General features: G+C 46.9%; 1 long non-coding RNA gene across 1 annotated transcript; it reads left to right on the top strand.

Annotated features, from left to right (window-relative positions):
• Window positions 1-15,369: 15,369 nt before the first annotated feature.
• Window positions 15,370-18,321, top strand: LOC113978498. Its single transcript, XR_003537596.1, has 3 exons — window positions 15,370-15,631; window positions 16,576-16,693; window positions 17,659-18,321. It is a non-coding gene; the product is annotated as an uncharacterized LOC113978498 (long non-coding RNA).
• Window positions 18,322-18,658: the final 337 nt, after the last annotated feature.

Genomic DNA, 18,658 nt, shown 5'->3' with positions numbered 1-18,658 from the left:
AGCTGTTCTCTTTCTATCCAAAAAGGGATGTGATCGTACAGAAATGTGTCTTCCTGCTCATTTTTCAATTCCTGAAAGGTTACAGATGTCACTTCATATACCCAGTTAAAGGGAGTGACATGTCCCCAGCACTTTGGACTCTGAGGACAAGGGAGCTCATTTGAAAGGTGGAAGGGAGGAAATTTGCTTTACATTCATCTGGGGAGGTGGCAGCAGTCAGGGAAATCCCTAGCCAGCTTTAGAAGTCAGAAACAGAGTTTGAAGAAAGATTAGATCCAAATATCCTGTGTGGAACCCTTTGATTTAGGCATTCTGGGACTCCCTGAGTTTTGGGACAGATTCTTCTTAGCAGGGGAGCAGCTGTGTCCCCAAATGTGGCATCTGCTTGGCATTTTAGCTCTCCTTTGAGAGAAGAACCAGTGAATTTTGCTCCTGTGACAGCAGAACCAATGAATTCTGTTCCTCTGACAGCAGAACCAGTGAATCTTGCTCCTGTGACAGCAGAACCAGTGAATTCTGCTCCTCTGGGAGTAGAACCACTGAACTTCTGTTCCTCTGAGATGTCCAAGGGGTCAGTGAAATGCCAACCCCCTGTTTTGCACCTGCCCTCCTTTCAGAGTGCCCAATCCTCCCAGTCCTGTTCCCACAGGGTTTTGGAGGGTCTGTGCTCTCCTGGACCTGTCCTCATGGTCTCACAGCTCCCACACCAGCTCCTGGCTGCTCATCTGCTGAGGGAATTGCTTTGGGTTTGATTCTTCTTCAAATACTGGGAAAAAGCACAGCTGTCCTGGCTCCTCTGGCCTCCCTCAAGGGCTGCTGCCTTGGAATCATCTTTTTTCCTTCATTTTTCCCTCTTTTTCTCACACCATCCCATGCCCAGCACTTTGATTCTACCCCCTATTCTTCTGTGGTGGGTTGGGTTTGGTTGAGGGATTTCTCCTAAAGCTGTTTTCCATTAAAAACTCTTTAGCCACATCAAAGCACTTCACAGGAACAGCTCCTTTCCCAAAACTTTCCACAAAACCCACGGAGACATCCAAGGTTGCCTTGTGCCTTGGGTGTTTCACAGCAGCAATGTCATGCTGTGCTTTCATTTCTGTCACAATTGTTTTCAGGAGGATAAACAGGATAAAAATCCACCAAGGAAAGTGAGGCAGTTCAGTGAGGCTGTTCCCACATCACCCTTTCTGTGTGGATTTATTGCAGAAGGAATTTCAGATTTTTGGTTTTCTGTTCTAGTGTGGGACAGAAGAAAATTTGGGCAGCAAAAAATCTGAAGTTCAGTCAGATCTTCATCTTAGGTTTAAAATGTGTCACATTAAAATGAGTCAAAAAAAAGGCAGAAAAAAATATCTAATTTTCCTCCTGATTTTTCTCTGTTGTATCCCTGTCCTTCCATACACTCTTACCCTTCATTTCCCTTGCTCTGCTCTAATTATAAATTCCTCCAGGCAGAGACCTGCCAGTGTTTCTGTCAGTGAAGTGCCAAGCCCATCCATGATGCCTTACAAATAATCATGGAGAATGCTTATTTTGGGAAATATTTAAGCTTTTCCTGTTTCAAAAAAATTAATTCGCCCTGCCACAGCAGACATGATTAAATTTCAGAGTTTCAGCCTTCCTAAATTCACATCCTTTCCTCTGTCATTCTTGCTTTGGCTCATGGGAGGCCAAAGGATCCCTCTCCCTTCTTCTTCCCACATGGAAGAATTTGATTTCAAACCTCAAATTCCAGCTTATACAAAAGAATTTGACTGTCTAAGGCATATAAGGGACAATCATCTCAAATCTTCTTTAGCTGCCCATGGGGTCTTTATTCAACTTTAACCTTCATTACCTAAAATGTCTCAAAATACCTGGAGTTTGAGGCACATGATGGAGGTGACAGAATTCTACCTGCCTCCCCTAGACCTCCCCAGGACCTGAGCACATCATGTTTATGGAATATGGCACAGGGAATTTCTTCAACCCTCTTAAATATATTTATGGAATATGACACAGGAAATATACCCTCTTAAATATCTTAAAACCTCTTGCGGGGGGAGAACTGCCTCTGACAGATCATCTTGGGGGCTGGTGGGAGCCTGGTTTCCATATCCAAGGCATCCCTGGGGTGCTGCAGAGGAGACCCTGCAGAATGAAGCTGCTCAACTTGCTCTTTCTTCCTGAAGAAATTATTCCTAGTTGGAAGCAAACAGGCAGGAAACCCTGAGGGGACACAGGGCTCTCCTCACCATACTGGCATTGTAGATGTGCCTGCAGGGCTCTCTCTCTCTGGGCACAGACCCTTCCTCACACTCACCTGGAACATGAGCCTGCCATGGCTGGGTGAAACTCTCTGAACTTACGGTGGAGTTGGACAGGCATTCTTTGCACCTTAATACAGAAGAAAATCAGAGAATCATGGAGTCATTATGGTTGGAAAATCCCTCCAGGATCACCGAGTCCCCCCTATGCCCAATGTCCCCCTTGTCCCCCAGCCCAGAGCACTGAGTGCCACGGCCAGGCCTTCCTTGGACACCTCCAGGGATGGGGACTCCAAACCTCCCTGGGCAGCCCCTGCCAAAGCCTGACCACCCTTTCCAGCAAGAAATTCCTCCTGATGTCCAACCTGACCCTCCCCTGGCACAGCTTGGGGCTGTTTCCTCTCCTCCTGTCCCTTGTTCCCTGGGAGCAGAGCCCGACCCCCCCCGGCTCCCCCCTCCTGTCAGGGGGTTGCAGAGCCAGAAGGTCCCCCCTGAGCCTCCTTTTCTCCAGGCTGAGCCCCCCCAGCTCCCTCAGCTGTTCCTGCTGCTCCAGCCCCTTCCCCAGCTCCGTTCCCTTCCCTGGACACGCTCCAGCCCCTCAATGTCTGTCTTGGAATGAGGGGCCCAGGACTGCCCCCAGGGCTGGAGGTGCCTCAGCAGTGCCAGCGCAGGGATGGGCACTGCCTTGGTCCTGCCTGAGGTCCCAAAGGAGACAACCTCCAAGACTGACCATCTGAAGGAGCTGAAAAAGCCTTTCTTCAGTGTCTGTGTGAAATTATGACTTGTGCTTGTAGAGGTCCCAGTGCTTTTGCCTGCTCCTTTCCCTGACTTCATTCTGTCTGTCAAAATCCCTGTGGGAACATGTGCTCCCACTGCTGGGACTGAGGGCTGTGTTTTAGGCTGGTCTGTGCCTGGTGTGTTCCCAAACACACTCCACCAGCCTCAACAGCTGAGACTTCAGTTGCCTCCTGTCCTTGTTCATCGCAATCAGGGCTGTTTGCCATGGTGAGCTTTGCCTTTCTCCCTGCTCCCTTCCCTCTCCTGCCTTGTCTGGCTTCACAAATGACACGTTTCCACAGTGAAATGACAATTCTTAGGGAAGCAAAGGGAATGAGCTCAGCTGAAGTGAGGAGCCCACCAGTGCTGGAGCTTCCTGTGGCACCAGAGCTTACGTGTGTGAGTGTGGGGGTGTGTGAGGAAGGAAAAAGCCTCAGTGTTCAGGTCTCAGATCCTTTGCAGCAAGATGATTTCATGCTGAAAGCAGCATTCCACTGATCTTTTCATAGAATTCATGGTCAGAAAAGATCTATTCCAAGAGATCAGAGTGAGCCAATAACAGCACTGACCCTGTGTCACCTTAGACCTCATGTAACTCTGAAAGGACACAGTTCTTTTTCAGAAAGCACAACGTTGTTTTCCGGTTACAAATCTAAATATAGCTGCTCCAAATTTTCTCCATCAATAAGGAAGAGCCATTATTGGCTTTTTCAGGTTTTTTTTCTGAAGTCTGCTTTGCATGGATTTGCCTTTCTTCATCTGTCAGGAGTCCTTCATAGAATCACAGAATGGTTGGTTTGGGGGAGACCTTAAAGATCATCATCTTCCAACCCCCTGCCATGGTCTCTTGAAATCAGATGGTTTGTTCCTCTCTCTGCAGTAAAGATTTGGGAACAAGTAGCTTTTTCTTTAAGATCCTTACAGGTTCAATAATTTTCTATTAACATAACTGTGTTGCAAATTAAATTATACCCAAGCATGGCAGAAGGACCTTTAAACAGACAGCGATTCCCTTTGTGTCACCACAAATGTTTCTGTGGATATTTCCAGATCTGTAGAACTTGACTTTCTAGCTCAGAGTGATTCAGGATAGTGACATTAGGAATATCAAAGTAAGAAAGAATAATTTATTAGTTCCATGAGCCCTTGCCTCACTAACTGTGAGGATACAGAGCTCCTCTAGTGAATCATTTCCTATGACTCCTTCTGGTACAAACTTGCTTTTCCCAAGATGAAGATGACATTTTCCAGGTAAAAAAGAGTTTTGACCCATGGAATCCAAGTCTCTGAAAGATTATTGGGATTTCATGAGCTCCAAAAGTGACCAAACCCCAGGCTGGAACAGGGCTTGGAGCAGCCTGGTCTAGCGGAAGATGTCCATGCCCATGGAACTGGATGGGTTTTAAGGTTCCTTCCCAACCAAACCATTCTGGGATTCTGTGATTCTATGAAAGGAAGGAGAAAATGGTTGGATAAAGCATCTCTAAAAGCCTGCTATCTGTGTTGATAATGTTTTAACCTCCAGTCTCCCTGGAAAACTGGATCCTGCTGGGCTGCACCATGGGCCAAGCTGTCGTGGGAGGCTGGTGGAACTGTTGAATACTATTATTAGAGTTGTGCTTTTTGTGTTTAATATCATGACAGTCCTCAAAATGCTGCCGTGAGGCCCTTTAAACCAGAAGGAATCCACTAATGGGAAGGGTGCCATGGAATTGTTAACTTGGAGAAGTTTCACCCCAGGAAGATTCTGCCCCCACAGATGGGGGGAAATTAACAATATCCAGGGGGTGATGCCCCTGGAAGAGGAGAGAAGGGATTGAGCAGGTTCTCCTGTGGGAAGTGTGGTGGAAGAGGTGTCCAGGTGCACCAGCTTTAAGATCTTGCTCCGAGCTTTAGTACTCCAGGAGTATTTTCAGTCTGTGACTGTGCCTTGAGCTTGGCCAACATGGATCTTGAGGATTTGAGATGACAGCTGGGAAAGAAATCTGATGCTCAAACTCCATTTGGGGTTATTTTCCTCTTCCTGGAATCTTTCTCACTTAATTAAGGGCCCAACCTTCTCCTGAGCTGGAATTGAATTATTTGCTTTCACCTTTAATCTGCTTGAGGTTGAGTGAATTCAACTGGAGCTGCAAACACAACCAGATTGCATCTCCTGAGGAGAAAGTAACATAATTGTATTTCTCCTGACCTCTTCACCCTCTTTTTGACCAGAAAGTCAGGATTTGCCCCCTCTGCCTGATCCCCCTTGCTCCTTTCTCCACCTCCAGCTGGGTTTTGTTGAGGGGGGAGCAGAAGGTTCAGAGCTGTGCCCCCAAAGCAGCTCCGTCTGTGTGAACACAGCAAGTTTCTGCAAGTTAAATCTATTTCTAATTCTAGATTTGAAAATGAGCTTAAATGCCAGTGGTGATGTAATGTTCATTTACATTTAGATTCTGTTTCTATTTATTTTTGCTCCCATTAACTGCATCTTGATTCTAACAGTTTGGGGTGGGTTTTTTTAATCCATCCAGGCTCTCTTTGATATGAGCAGCTCATTTTTCACTTAAAGCCTGCTAGATTTCAGGCCTTATTGATTCAATAAATGAAGAAGAATGACAGGTAGAAAGGGAAATGGATGTTTCCTCCCCAAGGGAAGGCTTATAAATTTGATATGAACTGTTTCTCTGGGAAATGTTCCCTCTGATTACCACTGAAATGGCTCTGGGAGGAAGTCAGAGGGGATCATTCACCTCAGGTTTGTACTGGATGTGAAAAGCTGGGGAGATGCTTTGGATTTAAGATGTTTCCTGAGCCATATTCCATAAACATGAAGTGCCTGTGTGTGAGAGATGGCTTAAAAATAACTGCACAGCTCTGCTCTGTAGCCTGGCCCTGTGTGGTTGCTCCTCCCAGTGCTCCCACAATCCCAAGGACCATCCTGGAGCTTGGAGCTACCAGAACACTTTGGAATTAGTTGAGTCCTCACGAGCCATAGGCACTTCAAATGCAGGTCAAGTAGTTTCTCAGCCCCTTTGTGTCCCCATATCAGGAGGCAAAGACAGAAGAATCCTGGAATCACAGACTCATTGAGGATGGAAAGAACCTTGGCAATGAGCAAGTCCAACCACCAACCAGCAGCACCACCGTGTCAAACATTAAACCACATCCTCAAGTGCTGCATCCATGTTTTTGGAGCACTTTAGGGGGTGTGACTCCATCACTACCCCGGGCATCCTGTTCCAATGCTTGACAACCCTCTCCCTGTTGGGTCAGGGCATAGACCTGCAGGAGACATCTCGAAATCCAGACTCAGGAGAGCAAGGCAGGAGGTTTCAGGCAGGGACCAAAGCACTTCTGAGCATTGGGTTCCTTAATTCTCCTAGAAAAATGGAAGGGTATTTATCTCTAGAAGAAACAGAAGGAATAACACAAGGGTCATCAGCAGGATTTCTTACCTACTCCCATAAATATCTTCTGGGGTGACAGAGTTCCCTAACGGGTGTTGAAAGAGCTGCCAGAATAATTAGCTAATTATTAGGAAACACAGGACATTTGGCATCTCTCAAAACTGCTGTTTCAGGCTCTCCCACAGACACAAGCACACTGGATTTGCCTGCTCACACTTTTCCTCAGAACAGGGAGGTTTTTAATTGAAGATTCTGAGATAATGACAGGACTTCAGGAGGCAGGAGACTCCTTGTGACTCCATCCAGGCAGGGAAGTGAGAGCAGGGACAAACCACAGCTAATAAGAAAGCTCTTTATTGTGCATAAAAACTTACATAAAACTAATAATATAAAGGAATGGAATATAATGGAAGAAGGCCTCAACCAGAAAATAGCAGGATGGAGGTTGATGTTGTGAATTTAATTACCCATTTACATTATAATATCCACCCTAATTACACAACCACATCATTTTCCAGAGGGATGGTGTCTTGAGGTTGGATATTGTTGCCAGCTTTGTGTAGCATTCGTTTAGTTTTTTAAAGAGCATAAAATCTGAGCGTGGCAACTGCTTTCCACTCATTTTTCCTATTACAAGGAACTGCTGCTGGGAATATCAGGGAGCACAACACACAGGATGCCACCTTTCCTTCAGAATTCCACTAGTCCAGCAGAACAGATAAGATTTTCTGTTATTTACTGGCTCATGAAGGTCAGCTCTGAAATATTGGTCTCCTCAGTTAATGAGCATTGAAGGATATTTTCTGTGCAATTACTTTGGGATCTTTCTGACAGGAATGACACTGAGGGGCTGGAGCGTGTCCAGGGAAGGGAATGGAGCTGAGGAAGGGGCTGGAGCAGCAGGAACAGCTGAGGGAGCTGGGGGGGCTCAGCCTGGAGAAAAGGAGGTTCAGGGGGGACCTTCTGGCTCTGCAACCCCCTGACAGGAGGGGGGAGCCGGGGGGGGGGTTGGGCTCCCAGGGAACAAGGGACAGAGTGAGTGGGAATGGCCTCCAGCTGTGCCAAGGGAGGTTTAGATTGAATATTGGGGAAAAATTCCATCATGGAAAGGGCTGTCCAGCCCTGGCACAGCTGCCCAGGGTGGGGGTGGATTCCCCATCCCTGGAAGTGCTCAGAAAACGTGTGGATGTGGCACTTGAGGTCATGTTTCAGTGGTGACCATGGTGGAGGTGTTGGTTGATGGTTGGGTCTGGGGATCTCAGAGATCTTTTGCAACCTTAAACAATTCCGTGATTCTATTCCCTGTAGCTGCAGCTCCCCCCTTGGTCTCTGCTGGATCATCAGCCCAGAAGTTTGGGCACCATGGTGGGACAGAAATCCCAGGAATGCAAGGCTGGTGATGCTGTGCTGGGGACAAAGGTGTCCTCCAGAAGACCCAGATCTGCTGCCTTTGTGTCAGCAAGAACCTGCTCCCAGGGAACAAGGGACAGGACAAGGGGAAACGACCTCAAGCTGTGCCAGTGGAGGGTCAGGTTGGATACTGGGAAAATTTCTTCATGGAAAGGGTTGTCCAGCCCTGGCACAGCTGCCCAGGGCAGTGGTGGAGTCCCCATCCCTGGAAGTGCTCAGAAAACACATGGATGTGGCACTTGAGGATGTGGTTCGTGGTGACCATGGTGCTGGTGCTGGTTGATGGTTGGATTTGGTGATCTTGAAGGTCCTTTCCAAACTTAAGGATTTTGGGATTCTCCTTCTGGGCTGGGCATTTCCAACTTTCAGACACAAGGAGCTGTATTTACTAATGGTGAAAGCTGGAGTAGCTCCAACAAACCTTGGAAATCCACAGACCAGGATGAAATGGGATCCTTTAGATAGATTCAATCAGATTCACAGGCAGGGATTCATCAAGCCCCGAAAGGTAGAATTTCTTTTACATTTTGTAACAGCTTTTATTCCCTCACACTTCCCTGCTTGCAATTCTAGTGTTTCTCAAGTTGCTGCCTCTTCGTTTTGCACTTCCCTCCTTTGCTCTCCTCCCCATCAGGACTAACAGGTTTTAAAAATACCCTCTGGTATGAGACTGGGCACAGCCTTCCTTTTGCCACTGAGTAGGTCCAGAAAGTCCTTCAAAAAAGATGGAATTCTGTGGCAGTGCCTGGGTCACAGGGCATAGTCCTGAGTTGAAGGGGGGGAGCAGCCACAGTGCAGAACAGCAGCCCCCAGGGCCATGGAGCCTGATCCCATCCTGCTCCACTGTTGGTGGTGTCACTCCCAGCTGAAGGGCAGGAATGGAAGTCAAAGCAACTTTGCTTCCAAGGATTTGTAGCATCCCAGGATGGTTTGGGTTGGAAGGGATGTGAAAAGCTCATCCAGTCCCACCCCCTGCCATGGGCAGGGACACCTTCCACTAGCCCAGGTTGCTCCAACCTGGCCTTGGACACTTCCAGGGCTGGGGCAGCCACAGCTTCTTTGAGCAAGGCCTCAGCACCCTCCCAGCCCAGAATTCCTTCCCAATATCCCATCTAACCCTGCCCTCTGGCAGTGGGAAGCCATTCCCCCTTGTCTTTTCACTCCGGTTCCACTTCAGCTTCCTTGTAGCCCCTTCAGATATTGGACTGATTTCTTTTTCTCTACTTCAACACTGCCTTGAGGAGACCAACCATGTCCCTTTGACCCTTCCAGATGTTCCTGTCACTTGAGGCTCATCTCTGCAGGGCATGAGTGGTGTCCTCACTGTGCAAAGAGCCAAACACGAACAGAGCAATGTGTGACATGCACAGAGAGGCCCTTTGTGGAGTAACAAAGCAACTGGGGAGCAAGGACAGCTGGTTTGTCATTGGGACTTCTTTCCCTTTCCCTTTCCCTTTCCCTTTCCCTTTCCCTTTCCCTTTCCTTCTCCCTTCCTTTTAGCCTAACAATGAGCCCACAATCCAGTTAAATCTGTGCTCCCCCTATCAGACACCAGCCCTTCAGGTGTTCTCAGTTTAGCAGACCCAGACACCCTTCCATCCTCTTTGGACCTTTCCTTGCTGAATCTCCCTTTGTTGCTCCATTTCCTTTCAGGCAGAGGTGAAGAGTTGGGGGAAAAGCCAGCTGGTGCTGAGAGCACATAGCTCCCACCTCTATCCCAGTAACACCGCAGATCCAAACCACTGGTTGCCTTTTCCTGACCTCACTGGTTGAGTCAAGCAGCTTATGGAATTTAGAGAGAGCACTGACTGGGATGATTGACAGCTTTTCCAAGCTGGCTCAATCCACGGCAGGGAGCTTTAAAGCCTTAAAAAGCAGAGTCTCCTCTGCTCACAGGAGCCCATTAGCGATTTTCTGCCTTTGAATCTAAGTTTAGGATGTGCCATTAGGATCCCAGATCACCTTAGCAGGGATGTCAGGAGGGGTTTGCACAAAACTGGTTCAGTTTGATTCCTGTTTGAGCACGGAAGCAAAGGAAGGAATGAAAGCAGATGGAGATCGAGGGGGAGATACTGCCCTGGGGAGGGTTCTCCTGGCTCTAAAGGAGAGATAAAGAGCATTTATAGATGGAAGGCTGCAGGATGTTAACGACAGAATATCAGTGTTTATCAGGCACTACATGGTAGGTGAGATGCCTGACCACAGCTGGGATAACGAGTCCAGTGTTGGAATTAGCTTTCTCCCCCTCTTTCCTCCTCCCATTCTGATATCCCACTCCCACGATTTTTTTTGTCAGGATTCAAGAGTGAAGTGAAACCATTTCTGATCTGCCACCATGACAAGTGGTTCCTAAATCTCCTTAACATTGTTAGATCTTCTTTGATACTGTCAGATCTTCTCAGGAAAATGACCCAGCCACCTGCAGCAGCCTCTGCCCACCCACCTCTGTCTTCACATGGATCATGGATCACAGAGGGATGGGGCAGCTCTGTCTGCGACCTTCAGCTGGCACAAGGCGTGACACCAAAGATGTGCTAAACTTTTCCCAGACATACTTGTTGCAGAACTTCCAGTGTGCTCTAGAAGAGCAGGGAGAGGAGAGGCAACTTGGGATTTTGTTTGCAGGTTTCTCCTCTCAGGCAGCCATGGATGTAAAAATGCTGCTGCTGCCCCTCTGGCACAGCCTGACATGGACTGAGAGCTGCTTGGTATGGTCAAAATGCACAGGAGGATGCTGTTAACTTTTAATCTTAATTACAGGGTATTACTGCTTAATCTTACCCTAATTTCATCCCAGAGCTGGACCTGCAACCCAAATTTCAACCTCACCAGTGTCTGATTATTCTCCTCTTGCTGCACTGCCCAGGGCACTTCCACTGAGCTCAGCAGGAGGATCAGGATGTCTGGTTGAGGCAAGCAATGGGCTCTTAGCCATGCTTTGCCGTTTTGTTTTTTTTTTAAATCTGCTCCTCTTCACACTAATCCAGGACCACTGATCTTAACTTTGAAGTCTCCAAGATCTTCCAGCATTAGATTAAGGATGTAAAAGTCTTGTTACCCATCACTTCCCCTACAAGATGAGACATCTCTTGCTTCTTACATCCCCTCCACATATTTGGGAGTTTTCATGAGCCAGTGGAGACACAAGAATGTAGCAGGATGATTAAGGGAGATAAAGGAAGAAAGATTAGGAATCTGTGGGCAAGAGCCTATTAGGGTGCTTATTTCTCTGCTTGGTGGAACATTGTGGGAGATGTCCACACTCCAGGCTCCTCTTTTAAAATCATCAGAGAACAATTTCCCTTTGTCCATGTTTAGGGCAAGCCCTCAAACCTGAGGTACGTTCCCAAATATTTACTGGAGAATCTGGTCATTAATGATAGTCTTGAATGTCTTAAGGTTTAATCAGAGGGCAGATAAAAATGGTCAGTCCAGAATTCATGCAGAGTGGGGCTTCTAAAGCGGATAATGGGTTGCTGGTGTTTTCTAAGGAAGCAAACAGCCCTGTTCCCACTGTTCTTACCATAATCCATGGGAAAACAATTGATTTCCACGCAGTTCCCTGCTAAGACTGGATATTTCTACAGACAGAGAAATTCGGTGTTTTTTCACTTTGCTCTGGTGAAAGCACTGGAGATGAACTGTCACAGAGGTTCTAAAAAACCCTGATTCCTCTGCCTCTGAGAGCGGGAATAACACACCCAGCCCTCAGCTCTGAGCACAGACACAACTGCTGAAGTGTTCCATTGCACTGTCCCCACTGTCACCCTGCCAGAGCCACAGAGACCCTGGGAGGGAAATGGGTTCAGAGCAGTGTTTGCCTCCTTGTCCCTGTGGAGAGACACAACTCCAGCCCTGCAGCCCCTCAGATGTTTGTTCCTCAGGAGCCAGTGGACCCTGGCCAAGGGTTAGGACAGGTCTGGACCTCAAGAACTTCACCCTCCAACTGTCCCAAGGCTGCTGTTCCCTCACCCGCCCAGCCAAGACAGAGCAAATCATCTGATCTCACGAGGAAGTGGTGGCAGGGTCACGAAATGTCTGTGTCCCCACACAAAGATGGAGAGGGCCAGAACGCAGCCTGTTCAACAGCCTCTTGTGCTCCAGCAAAACTCCTTGGCCAGCCCTGCTTTTAGGGGTTTTGCCTCTGCTCCTTCTAAAGCCAAAGTCATGCCCAGACAGCCGCCGGGAGCTGTTATTTCTCAAGGGGATCCCGACTAGAAAAGCAGCAAGGAGTGAAGTCCTCACGGCTTTAAGGGTCTGAGGAGCATGAGCAGGTGTTGGTGTCCTGGAGACGGAGAGTTTGGGGAAGGGCAGCTCTGCTTTTAGCTGTGGGCTGTTGTGTTAATGACAAGGTCACTCAGGAAAGGAAGAGCTGTGAAGTGCTAGAGGTGCCATCTCTTCCCAAAGCACAGGAGACAACTGGTTTCCATAGGGAGCAAGACCTTCGCAGGGATTTTCTTCCTCCATTTTCCCTTCCATGCCTCTCTTCTTGTTACTTTGTCACTCCATCCCTGGGAGGGTGTGCTGAGGTGCAGGAGCATGTTCTGTGTGCCCACAGAACAAGCAGCTCTGAGCTGAGAAATGAGATGCTCCTTTTAAAACACGGTGCGATTTTGGTGAACGTTCCGTTTCTTTTAGAGGGCGACACAGACACTCCAGAGCTCTTCCCAGAGAAAAGGCAGCAAAGCATCAATCCTTCCTTAAAAAACAAAATATTTAATTGTGAGACAAATGAACATTAATGTCTCCCCTCCTTCCAGCTCACAAAAAAGAGGCTGACTGGGAAACTAATTAACTGGTTGGTTGACTTTATGCATAGAAGTAGCTTCATTTAATTTTAAGTCAAGTTACTGCAACTTTCCTATTGAAAGAGTGAGCAGAAAGGTGGGGAACAAAATCTCCATAAAAATGCTGTTCATCTTGAGAAGCCCTTGACTGGCTTCTGCATTCCCTGATGATGCTTTCCATGGAATCACAGAACAGTTTGGGTTGGAAGGGAACTTAAAGCTCATTTCATTCCACTACATCTTCCACTAGATCAGGTCATGGTCTTTTCTCTCCACAGCCTCATCCCCATGAGGTTCATTCTTGTTTGTGTGTCAGTAAAATACAATAATCCAGGAAGAACCATGAACCTTCCTTGAAATATTAATCTGTAACTCCCATTTTTGAATATTTCTGAATTTTGAATTATTCAATATTCACATTACTCTATTTTTTAATAAAAATAGAAGTAGGATGCGTATTATAGACCCGAGGTTGGCCCTGCAGGGCAGAAGGTGAGCAGGACAGTGCCAGTGTCTCAAATGAGACCTGTCAGGTCTCTTCAATGTGTGCTCTGTCAATTTTAGAAAAACTGATTCCTCTTGCAAGATCTTGCAAGATTTCTGTAGGTCTGCATTACATTTATGCAGTGTTTTCATGATTGCATGTCCGTGATGTGACTCCTTGTACAGAAGGACACAAATTTCTGCATCTCCAACCTAAAGGAAAAATAAGATTTTAATGTATTTAATAGAATCCCAACTTTGGGGATGGAAGGCACCTTAAAGACCCCCTGGTTCCAACCTCTTGCCATGGGCAGGGACATTTTCACAGAGCCCCAGCTTGGCCAAAGGCTCAAAATGAGGCGGTAGAGGGGGTAGAGGTGCCCATGAATGAATCCCTGGAGATCCCTGCACTGCCCCTGGACTGTTCTCCTGGGAGTGTGTGCTGGGAGAAAAGGGGAGATGCTGCACTGTGGAGAAAGAGTTCTATGTATTATCAATTCCCTGCTCTTTTAAGTGTATTTTATCCCCAGAATTTGCTCAGGAATCTCAGCAAGCTCAAGTGCTGGTTCAGCATTTCCTCGTTGTTTGGGGCTGTGTGGCACTTTCATTAGTTACATGCCATTGTTCCTGAATTCAAATGTACCTGTTTACCCTCCTCCCTCATTTCACTCTGAGAGCCTGAAGCTTATCTGTTTGTCAAATTTGGGTTGTGGGTTAATGCTCTGTCACCCTTCCTAGGTCTTTGTGGCCACTGGAACAGCTCAGGCATTGCCATTTTCTCAGGAAAGGATCATCAAACCTGACTGTGCTGTCAGAGATCATGGAAATCCATAACAAAAACTCAAGACGTGATGTGCCTTAGGAATATCAAGCCCCATAAATAAATTAATAAATTAACCAACATGAATGATTTATAATCATTATAGAGAGAGGCTCATCTCATTATTCAGTGGGTTGCTTTATTTTCCCTTTGTTTGTTTTTAGTTAACAGCTGCTCATATCCCGAACAACCTGACTGATTTAACACTGACAGCCACTTAGGACCCAGAACAATTTCTTTTCTTTAATAAAGGTAGGTAAAAAGTTATTTTTTCCTGGAAATGATGTAAGATTTTATAACACGTCTCCCATGCTGAAAGTGGGATGGGAGGTCAAAACTCATTAAAACTTTAGCAAAGTAGAAACCTCCCTGAAAATATTCATTTGCTGTTCAATTTTTATAGGCCTTGATTTATCAAAGTGTTTAAGTGTATGTTTAATTTCCCATATCACGAATTTCAGCCCCTTGCTTAGGGGTTTATTGAATCAAAAATTGATGAGATTTCTGGGAAGCTGGAGAGGAAAACCAGAGGAAAACAAGGTGCTTTCCAAGAGTGCAGTGGAGCCATGAGCCTCTGTGTTATTTCCTCTCCACAAGGCAGTGGCTGATGGTAAGAACCTGTTCTTTGAAAAGTGATGGCCCTGTAGAAATTAAAAATTAAATTGAAATGGCACAAACAAGGCTCCTTCCAGTGTAGAGTGCTCCCAGGAGTGAGCTGGGAGGGATCTGTCCTTCAGACCTCTCTAAACCTGATACCCTCCATGGTTACTTCTCTTCTGGATAAAGAGAGGAATCAAATCTTTTTACTGTTGTGTTTAATTTTTCCTATCTGGAACCTCTAAAATCCCTTTTCCATAGTTTTGGGGTTCCCCCTCTGTGCCCTGCTAAAGAGTCTCTGGTAGAACCACAGAATCCCAGGATGGTTTGGGTGGGAAGGGACATTAAAACTCATCCAGTCCCACCCCCTGCCATGGGCAGGGACACCTTCCACCAGCCCAGGTTGCTCCAACCTGGCCTTGGACACTTCCAGGGATGGGGCAGCCACAGCTTCTCTGGGCAACCTGTGCCAGGGCCTCCCAACCCTCTGAATAAAGAATTTTTAGGTGCTTTCAAATTGTCTCTCTTAATGGCAGCTGGGATTTTATTCCCATAATCCCAAATCTATGCTGGGCAGGTTGTAAATCCCAGCTGTACATCAGGGAAAGGTTGGATTTCTTCTGTCTCCATCTGCAGCCTCTCACTTTTATGACTCCTTTGGATCTTTGTTTCCATCACAAGGAATGTCTTCATGCAGGTGGATGTGTTTGACTGTGGGCAGGATCCAGGGAAGGGGATTTACAGGGCCTCTGGGCACTCAGGACACAGAAGCACTTTGGAACATGCCTTGGATATGATGGATGGGGAATATTATCTCAATGCTAATAAATACCCAGCCACAAATTGGCTCCATTTTAATTCATTCATCTGCTGCCTGTGGTTGGTGACTGACACTAAATCAAGGCTCAGACACATTAAACCACTAATTACTGTTGATTTCTTCATCTATTCTTTCTTTTCTCCAGGGCAATATGGATATATGGGAATATATCCATATGCGCGTGCTGCCTTTGGGCATACTTCTACCCCAGTCCTGTAGCACAGCTTGGTGCAAGATGGAGGAGGTGCAAAGCTGGTGTAAATCTCACCTGGCTCAGGAGCATCATTTCAACTGCTCAGGGGGTCTGTATTCCTTACTAAAATTCCTTACTAAACTCTGCAGGACTTTCCCATGGGATTTATGTCCTTTGAACATACATTTGATCCCATACACGATACAATGTACTTGCTGCAGTATCTTCTGTACAAAATGCAGCACAAACCTGTCCCCAAACCCTTTGGGAGTTACAGTTCCCTTGCAGTTCCTTGTGGTCAAGACATTTTCAGCAATGGCATCTTGGTTTTTTGGCCAGAAAACAAGGAAACAAACCACTGATGTGCACGTGGAACCTGCAAGCCTGACGTGTTCTTCCTCATTAAAGAAAATAAAATAGTGTAGGGATAGGATGAGGGGGAATGGCCTTAAGCTGAAGGAAGGCAGGGTTAGATGGAATATTGGAAAGGAATTCTGGGCTGGGAGGGTGCTGAGACCCTGGCACAGGTTGCGCAGAGAAGCTGTTGCTGCCCCAGCCCAGGTTGGAGCAACCTGGGAAGGTGTCCCTGCCCATGGCACGGGGTGGGACTGGATGATTTTAAGGTCCTTCCCACCCAAACCATCCTGGGATTCTATGGTTCAATGAAGATAAGCCCCATGGCTCCCAGGCAGCCCTTGGGAAAGCTCTCCGGCACCTTCTGGGAATTTTTGGGGACCAATGTTGATTTTGAAACAGCTGAAAACTTTGAATAACTCTTTACTTCACTTGCCAAAAATATTATCTTCTTGAATATCTGGTTATTAAAGATTCAGAGCTTCTCATCTGCTCTGAGACCATGAACCATTTTGCACTGAGAGAATTCCAGTGTTTGCTGAGCACAGGTGTAAAAGCCTTTGCGGGGCAGAGCAGTGGGAAGGGCTTGGCTGCAGCAAAAAAATTGCATATTCAAGATACCCACCACAATCATGTTTATTCTGTTAAATACAGCAGCAAATTCTGTCATCAAGTTGATTTTTGCTCTTCTACCAAAAGGCTCCAGAAGCTAAACTTTGGCAAACAGGGATCAGTGACCAGGGCAGCCTGGGCACAAACAAAACTTCTTTGCTCTTCAGCAATGAATAACTTCATCTGAGCTGAAGCAAGACTGGAGGTATGACTCTCATTATTTATTGTTTATTATTATTATTTACTATTTTTTATTCTTTCTTAGAACCAGTTTTTGGTTGGGTTCACCCTCCACACTTTGTGCTGGAGCTCAGACAAGAGGTTGTATCAAGGATATGGTTTATGATCTTTGTTATAGATCAGATTAAATTATTCAAGAGGTTCTTTCTGGTTGTGAAAACAGAGTTTGTGATTCTTAAAAATAGTGACAGTGTGCTGGAGACTTCTCCCAGGATTCCCTATGGAGATGGACTCCAGCCCGAGGTGTGCACAAGGAATAGTGCACTGTGTGCCAAGGAATTGGGTTAGGAGATTACTGTGGTTGGGGTTACAAATGAGGTGTATCAGGTGGGTGGAAAGACAGAAGATCTATTGGGACATTCCCATCAGCTCCTGCATTCCCCATTCTCCCCTAGGGAGGGGCTGATGGACATCCTGGAAGTGAAACATAAAATACTGGAGGTGGGGCACACCCATGTCTCCCTCCAACTCATACAGTCCTTGTTTGAAAGATGAGTTTTAACTTCGTATATCTCTAGTTTGCAGAGTGGATTCCTGGGGCAGCATTCCATCATCCTGTGATTATTAAGGGAATTAATAATGGCATTGATAAATTAATGAGGGAGGACATTTCACATTCTTCACAATTCAGACAGCTCAGGGGAATGTGATGGTCCTGAACGTGGGGATGGTGCTGGATTGATGATCTTAGAGGTCTTTTCCAAACTTAATGATTCTATGACCTAATCCCAGGATCTGGCTCTGGTTCCCAGCAGAACCATCCCCATCTCCAGCTCAACCTCACATGGCACACATGGACTACCTGTATTTCTGTGTTTATTTGTTTAGAGCCAAGCCTGAACTCCCCTGATAGCCCTGATTTCTGTAGGATCAAGCTCAGCTCAGAGCACCTAGTTTGTTTCTTTTTTTCTCCTTGCTCCTCTTTTCCAGGAAGGCTGATAAAAAGCAATCCAAAGGTCCCCAGTGGATCCAACCTGTCAGCTCTGACTGTGCACAGGGATGAGATGCCCTCAGCAGTGTGAGGTTTGATCAGACCCATCCAAACACAGAGATAAGACAATCTTCTTCAATAATTGAAGTGGTATTAAGGTCAGGCCTCTCACTTTTAGTGCTTTTCAACTCTCTTGCCACTTATTTCCTTTCTCTTTGCAGAGAAATTACACTTCTCTCGGTTTGGCATTTGTTCTGCTCTGTGCCAGGGGCTCCCAGCAGCTCCAGCACAGCCTGACCTCCCAGAGCAGTGGGAATATCATCACTTGTTTTCATGGAGACTAGAGGAAAGGGATAAATAAATGTGGCTAGGAACAGCAAGGCTTCACCTGCTGCCTGCAGGATAAACCAGGGGGAGCCATGGTCTGGTTGTGAGGTTACACAAAGAAGAGGGGACAGCCCCAGGTGTTGTCCCTGTCTCTGTGTCACCAGGGCCATGGCTGCTGCTGTGGGATTTGTGTGGCCTCATCATTCCCAAGGGATGGGGAGCAAACCCCAACCCATGTGCTGCTTCACCAGGGCTGCCCCTCAAGAACCAACGTGGTGGGCTTGGAGCAACCTGGGATAGTGGAAGGTGCCCCTGTCCACGGCAGGGGTGGGATGAGATGAGCTTTAAGGGTCCCTTCCCACCCAAACATGATACAACATAAAAATTAAATGGAGTTGCTGGAGAGAGTCCAGAGGCAGCCATGGAGCTGCTCCAAGGGCTGGAGCCCCTCTGCTCTGGAGCCAGGCTGGGAGAGCTGGGAGTGTTCACCAGGAGAAGAGAAGGCTTCAGGGAGACCTGAGAGCCCCTTCCAGGGCCTAAAGGGGCTCCAGGAGAGCTGGAGAGGGACTTGGGACAAGGGACGAAGGGACAGGACAAGGGGGAATGGCTTCCCACTGCCCTCTGGGCAGGGTTAGTTGGGATATTGGGAAGGAATTCCTGGCTGTGAGGGTG

The sequence above is a fragment of the Neopelma chrysocephalum genome, unplaced genomic scaffold (genome assembly GCF_003984885.1).
Source record: "Neopelma chrysocephalum unplaced genomic scaffold, ASM398488v2 Primary Assembly neopelma1_336, whole genome shotgun sequence".
Taxonomy (NCBI): Eukaryota; Metazoa; Chordata; class Aves; order Passeriformes; family Pipridae; genus Neopelma; species Neopelma chrysocephalum.
The sequence above is the reverse complement of the archived record's forward strand: the minus strand, read 5'-3'. Positions and strand labels throughout refer to the sequence as shown.